Source organism: Neoarius graeffei, chromosome 25 (assembly GCF_027579695.1).
Source record: "Neoarius graeffei isolate fNeoGra1 chromosome 25, fNeoGra1.pri, whole genome shotgun sequence".
NCBI classification, from domain to species: domain Eukaryota; kingdom Metazoa; phylum Chordata; class Actinopteri; order Siluriformes; family Ariidae; genus Neoarius; species Neoarius graeffei.
This window is the reverse complement of record NC_083593.1, coordinates 16,495,734-16,503,339: the sequence shown is the minus strand read 5'-3', so window position 1 is coordinate 16,503,339 and position 7,606 is coordinate 16,495,734.

Genomic DNA, 7,606 nt, shown 5'->3' with positions numbered 1-7,606 from the left:
CTCCGCTCTGCCTCCCGCCAAACCACCACAGCCCTCAGCCAGCGAGTTTCCTGACTGCTCTCATGTGCCTCCGGAATAGCTGGGCCTCAAGCCTGTCTTCAGTAAGACCCGAGCATTGTCCCTTCCCCCTCATAGGCCCTATGACTGCGGTATTGACCTTCAGCCCGGGACGGCGCCACCCAAGGGACATCTCTACTCCCTTTCCCCTGCCGAGAGACAAGCCATGGAGAAATATATCCGACCCTCCAGGATTTCACGATGTTGCGATTTGCAACTTCAATGCAAATTCAATCAATCCCCGCGAATTCAGGACGTTGTTGGATATAATTGCAATCACCGCAACTTTCCCGCAAATTTGACCAATCGTTGGCGTCATCTTGAGGTGACGTCGACAAACTACCTTCCACCTTACTTCCGTGTATACGTTCAAGAGAAGCAGCATGTGCAAGTCAGTGTTTATATAGGCTTAAATTCTGTTACTGAAAGTGTTGTGTTTACAGTGAAGGACTGCGTGCACTTTACATTATCTCTTACTTAATACAAGAAATTAATGGATGCCAACATTTTTGACAAAATGATATTTTATTTTCCATTGTTTAGGTAGCTTCAGCATCATACTGTGAAGTTCTGTTCAAATTGTTTTTTTTTTTCTATGAAGCCTGAGCCATTTTTATTTTATTAGTTTATAATTATTGTTTAATTTAGTCTTCAGGAGAGACTGCCTGCACACTACTAGTATTAATAATTTTTTCTTACATGAAAGCTGAGGCATTTATATTATATTTTAAGGTAACTTCATGTTGTGCTGTGAGGTTCTATGCACTTTAACTTTTGAACCAACAGGTGCATTTGGATAAGTAAAGCCTATTTTTCTGCATTTTTGTAGTCCTAGTAATGTTTTATATTGGTAAAGATGTTTATAGGACCATTTCTCAGTGTCTTTTTTTTTAATCAATAGTTTTTCAGTAATAACTTATCACTCAATTTTAATCACACAAAGAGAAAATTGCAACAATTTCTTGCAACTTTCACTTCCTCCTGCAATGTAATCGCAACAAAAACCTAAAAAACACCGCAACTTTCATTGCAATTTTTTTGAAAACCACCTGCAACATCAGACATTTTAGCCTGCAACAATCACAAAACAGGCCCGCGAAATCCTGGGGGGACTGATGTATCACAGAGTCTCTGGCAGCTGGGATCATCCGCCCTTCCTCCTCCCCAGCAGGGGCAGGATTCTTCTTCATGCTCCGCCCCTGCATTGACTATCGAGGTCTCAATGCCATCACGGTCAAGAACCGCTACCCACTACCGCTCATGACCACAGCCTTTGAACTATTCCAGGGAGCTAAGGTGTTCACTAAACTGGACTTGCGCAACGCTTATCACCTAGTTAGGATCAGGGAAGGGGACGAGTGGAAGACAGCCTTCAACACCACCACAGGCCACTATGAGTACCTTGTAGTCCCTTTTGGCCTGACTAACGCGCCTGCGGTATTCCAGGCGTTAGTTAACGATGTCTTGAGAGACTTTAAGACTTTTGTCTTCATTTACTTGGATGACATCTTGATTTTCTCTCGCTCCCTGGAGGAACATCGGGGTCACGTCCGGCAGGTTCTTCAACACCTGCTGGAGAATAAGCTGTTCATTAAGGCAGAGAAGAGTGAGTTCCACCAAGGCTCTGTCTCGTTCCTGGGATTCATCATCTCTCCAGCTAAGATCCAGATGGACCCCCTCAAGCTGGAGGCAGTTGCTGGCTGGCCCACCCCGTCTTCAAGACGAGAGCTCCAGCGCTTCTTGGGGTTCGCCAACTTCTACAGGCGCTTCATCCGTAACTTCAACACGGTGGCCGGACCTCTCTCAGCCCTGACCAAGTGGGGGAGGAAGCAGTGAAGCAGAAGCTCAAGTGGGGGAGGAAGCAGATAAAGCCTTTTCCAGTCTCAAGCGCAGGTTTACCACAGCACCCATTCTCACCATACCCAACTCTACCAAGCAGTTTATCATCAAGGTTGACACTTCCGAGTCAGGGGTCGGAGCTATCCTATCCCAGAGGGCCAACGACAACAAAGTCCATCCATGCTCCTTCTCCTGCTGGCTATCCCCAGCCGAACGGAACTATGACATCGGTAACCGAGAACTACTGGCCGTGAAACTAGCCTCGGAGGAGTGGAGGCACTGGCTCGAGGGGTCTGATCTCCCTTTCCTAGTCTGGACTAGGGATGGTGAAAACTAAAAAAAATCTTGACCGACCACTGAGCCTCATTAGCCGGTTAAAGTCGGTTAACCTACGAGTTTAAAATTCTAGAATTGGAATTATTAGAATCTATTCTAACTCTAACCGCGAGCGTCCGCACATTCAGTCCCAGTTGCTGCCCTCCACTCACATGACCTTTTCTACAGCGCGAAACATTTAGTCAAACGCAGCACTGATGTCGAGGGGTTTGTATTGGAGCGGAGGACAAATGGCTCCAGCTTAGACAGTTTCAGTTGGCCATGATGGCTTTGAAAATAAAGTCAAGTGCTAGAAGAAGTACATAACATTCAGTGATGGGAATAACGGCATTAAAATAAAGGCTGTTATAACGCCGGGTAATCTAATTAATTAGCTACAATCGTTATAACGCCGTTACCAATATCAACACGCCATTACTGCATGGTATTGAAGTTGCTCTGAAGCCGTCACCGACTTGGCTCACAGACATGAAAGCTGCGTTTGTCACTCTCCCTCCAGACACCGCTCTCATTTCATTCCCTCCCCTTCCCTCCAAAAGTTGGCATCTGCGGCTTTAGTTTGTGTGGAGAGATATGATCTGCAATAACATGCATTGTTGGCTACAGACCGAAACACACTTTCAGAATGCACTGGCCAAGGCAGGACTAAACTCGATGTGCCTTCTAATAATAACTTAAAAAAAAAACAGAATAGTAATTTGTAAGCTAAAAAGCCTGTGTCTACACTTTTCTTTCACCAAGTGGCAGCTGTCTTCAACTGGGGCGGGAGGGCGGGACATGACTGAATGGGTGTTTCTGATTTGTCAGCTGTCGTCCTTACACCGCATGGCATGCCCCAAGCGTTTACAACACAGAATTCCAGGTTCTCCACTCCAAAATCGGCAGCTTCAAAACAATTTTTTTTTTAACCAACAACCAAAAAAAAAATTAACCGGTTGACGTTGATTCGGTCAACCATCAGTCAAACGGTCATCGGTTAACATCCCTAGTCTGGACCGACCATAAAAACTTGGAGTACCTCAAATCCGCCAAATGTCTCAATTCCCGTCAAGCCCGTTGGTCTCTCTTCTCCTGGTTCAACTTCATGCTCTCCTACCGCCCAGGCTCCAAGAACAGCAAACCTGACGCCCTGTCCAGGATGTTCTCTTCTCACCAAGAGGAATCCAAGCCACCCGAGACCATCCTTCCTCCACGCTGCCTGGTGGGAGCCGCCATTCTAGAGGTTGAGACACTCGTGCAGAAGGCCCTGGAGCAGGACCCCGGTGAAGGTAACCCCAACAACACTCCTCCTAACCATCTGTTTGTTCCCTATCCTGTGCAAACCCAGGTGCTGCAGTGGGGTCATGGCTCCAAGCTGGCCTGTCATCCGGGAGCCGCCCAAACCCTGACACTCATCTAGCAGCGCTTTTGGTGGCCATCCATCAAAGAGGACATCCAGGCGTTCGTGGCAGCCTGTGACACATGCTCCCGGAACAAGACAGCCAATCGACCCCCTGCCGGCTTGCTAAGACCCCTCCTGACTCTGCATTGACCTTGGTCTCACATCGCTCTGGACTTAATCACAGGACTCCCCAACTCAGGTGACAGCACATGTATCCTCACTGTTATTGACCATTTTTCTAAGACCGTCTATTTCATTCCTCTGCCCAAGCTCCCCTCAGCCAAAGAGACCGCAGAACTACTCATCCACCACATTTTCTGCCTACATGGTCTGCCTACTGACATTGTTTCTGACCGGGGTCCTCAGTTCACTGCACAGTTCTGGAGAGCCTTCTGCAAACTCATCGGGGCCACCTGTAGTCTCTCCTCAGGCTTCCACCCACAGACCAACAGCCAGGCAGAACGGGGGAACCAGGCTTTGGAGGTTGCACTCAGGTGCATGGCGTCCAGGGATGCCAGTTCTTGGAGCAGGTACCTACCCTGGATCGAATATGCACATAACACTCCCTTCCTCTGCCACAGGTCTCTCTCCATTCCAGTGCTCACTAGGTTACCAACCACCACTGTTCCCCAGCCAAGAGGAGGAGGTCGCCATACCCTCATCCCAGCTTTTTATACGCCGCTGCAGGAGGACGTGGGCATTGGCCCAGAGAAGACTCATTTGCATCCAAGAGGCAGGCTGACAAACGTCGCTCCAAGACACCCACCTACTGAGTAGGTCAACAAGTTATGCTCTCCACATGCCATCTGCCACTTAGGACCGTCTCTCGCAAGCTAGCACCCAGGTTCCTTGGACCCTTCCTCATCAAGAAGGTAATCAACCCATGTTCTGTTAGACTGGCATTACCACTCACCATGAGATGTGTTCACCCTACCTTTCATGTATCTCAGCTTAAACCTCTAGTCTCCAGTCCTTTGTACTACCCCCTCCCCCCCCATGTTTGTTGCACTACGTTTTTGTGTCAAGTTTTTTGTCTGGACTATTTTTCATGCTAACGTTTTTGTCCTTGCCTGCCTCGTTTTTGTCCCTAGTTTTTTGGATTATTTTTGGTTTATTTTTTTCTATTAAATCTATTATTGGAGTTACTGGTCTGTGTTTCTGCTTTTGGATCCTACTCACTACATCTCACCACCCTTTAACAAAAAAGAAATCAAAGGAATTATCAGTGAGGGATATTGTTCAAAATTATTTGGATTTACATTTTTCAAATTTGAAAATGGTTCTAAAGATCAAGAAAAAAGGATGTTCTGGATTAACAGTGTATATTCCAAAGAATGGAGTGAGTATTAAGAAAAGAGTGACTGATAATTTGACAGTGTACACAACAGAATTGGTAGCGATATCGTTGGCCCTGGAATGGGTAAAAGAAAATGCAATAAACAACATTCATGATCTCATAGTTATTCAGCATTGGAAAGTGTTCAATCTGGTAAATCATTTAGAACTGATATAATCCATAATCTTTGTCACATTGCTTAAAATGGATTCAAAGGGCAAATCAACTAGAGCGGCTACAATTATCGACAATCCCTAATTATCAACACCTTTTCAGATTTACCAATAAACAATTTTAGAAAGGCGAGTTTCAGTTACAACAGTTATCAGTTAATTAATCAACCAGAAGACACGCATCACCCTTTGACCTTGTCGTCTGATGACACAGCTCGTTACCTGAGATGGAATTTTTTTTTTTTAGCACGCTCAGCAATTTAAGGAAAACCCGGACGTTATCACCACAGGTAAGCATGGTGGAAAGCTCATGGACATGTTTTTACTTATCAAATTCACTGATATTTCATGATCTCCTTGTCAAAACCTACTTTGTTTCTTACTCTCTTTCATTTGACAGTCGCCATTTTGTATCTAAACGGCACGTGAGGTGTCGATAATAGTGATCACTTTCACCGGTGTCCACCATTATCAATACCCTGTGGAATTAAGTGACATTTACAACTGTTACGGAGCGATCTTTGTATAACATTGTTGAAGTAGATGAAGTATTTTAAAAAATAAGTGCTATGATTTTATTTTTTTTCTGATTCATAACAGAATGGAATGTTTATAGAGTACTTGGAATCCGATTGCAATAAATAGAATTAGAACAGAATTAAATTCCTAACATATAAAAAATGACATACGTATGAAATACTCAGATTTTTCTATTCCATTCAGAATTTTTTTTATTATTTTGCAGTTTGTTGGAAATATCGACCACATTACAATATCAGTCGACATATATTTTGGTTTGAGGAATGAGATGCGACCTTTGACCTGGATTTTCATGTGGTTACAATGTCAATTGCCTGACATTTTATTGGTAAACTACAAAACTGGAAATTAATACAAACAAAAATGAATGATCAACAATGTGATCGACGAAAATATTTAGAAAGTGGATAGTAAGTGGAACAAAAAGATTTTCTGACACAGGTTAAACATCAGTTCATTTGTTTACAAACATTACAATTACTTCCTCATTTACGTAAACACCGACATCGATATTTCTATAAAAGATATTTTGTACTAAATATAAGTATGTAAAACAAATTTTAAATAAACTGTTTTGTTAATACCACATACAAATTATTTTTTAAAATTTTTTTAAATATAATCATTCGGGTGCCGATAACTGTGGACAAAAGTGTCGATAATTGTGGAACGGTGTCACATGATCTGATAGGCTAAGCAATCAGGAATCAGCTCATTTCTTTTCCAGTGGAAGTTTGAGTAATTATTCATGCACAATTTACGTATGTAAAGTCTTTTCTACTTTTGCAACAGCCAAAAGATGGTTAAGGTGTCGATAATTGTAGCCACCGCTCTAGTATTTCACCGCAAGAAATACGAACATGAGAGAAATCAGATTCTTCTATCACTAAGAACAGTAAAACATCAGAATTTTACATTACCTGGTTTATGAGGGAGAGCATCAAGTTAGATATATCATATTATCAAGTTTCTAAAAGAAACAAATAGCTAAAAGCAGGGGTGTCAGAAGCATTTTTAATTTGGGGGGGACACTCTGGCAGGGGGTCCTCCCCCAGAAAATTTTTAATTAATTAGATTCCATTTCCTGCATTTTGGTGTATTTTTAACAGGTTGTTAAACACCTCATTTTACCTACAAAAGTCACTTAATTCAATGACTATTTTAGAGACTCAACAATAAGTCCTCATTCAACTAGTCCATATATTCATCAGCCTGTTTTTAAACCCACTGCTCTGCCTAAGATGAGATGAATGACACAATTTATCACCAACATTGACTTTATGGGTGCATTTTACTTATTTTGTTTCCGTTTTTATTTAGTTTTAGATGTAACACAACATGCCACTGTGCCAAGCAATAGTGACACTCAACTGTATGTTTAAAAATAAGAATATTCATAATTTCACACAATGAACAGGCATGACATGGCCTCATGCAAACTTCATAACACACAAACACACTGTGTCAAGCAACGGTGACACATAAAAAATAACTTCACACAGTGAACAGGTGCAATTTTGTTCACCACCAACAGTGACTTTAGTGGGTGCGTTGTACTTTTTTCCGATTTAGTGATGCTCATAACAAAAATGACATGGCATCATGCAATCTTCATAACACAAAATTACACTGGGTCAAGCAATGACACATAAAAGAGAACTTCACACAATGAGCAAGTGCAGTTTTGTCAACCTACATGCAATGGTGGTACTACAGTAACATTTACAGATTAGTATAACATATATATATGTGTGTGTGTGTGTTATTTACCAGCTGGGAGGTCTGTATCGTGAAATACCGTGACCGAGGTCTTGAAAGTACTGGCCGAGGTCAGTATTCAAGGCCAAGGTCACAGTATTTCACCATACGGACCGACCTTAAGTTGGTAAATAATATATTTATTTTTTTCTTTACCAAATCCTAGCAGAAAACAAGAGCGCCTGA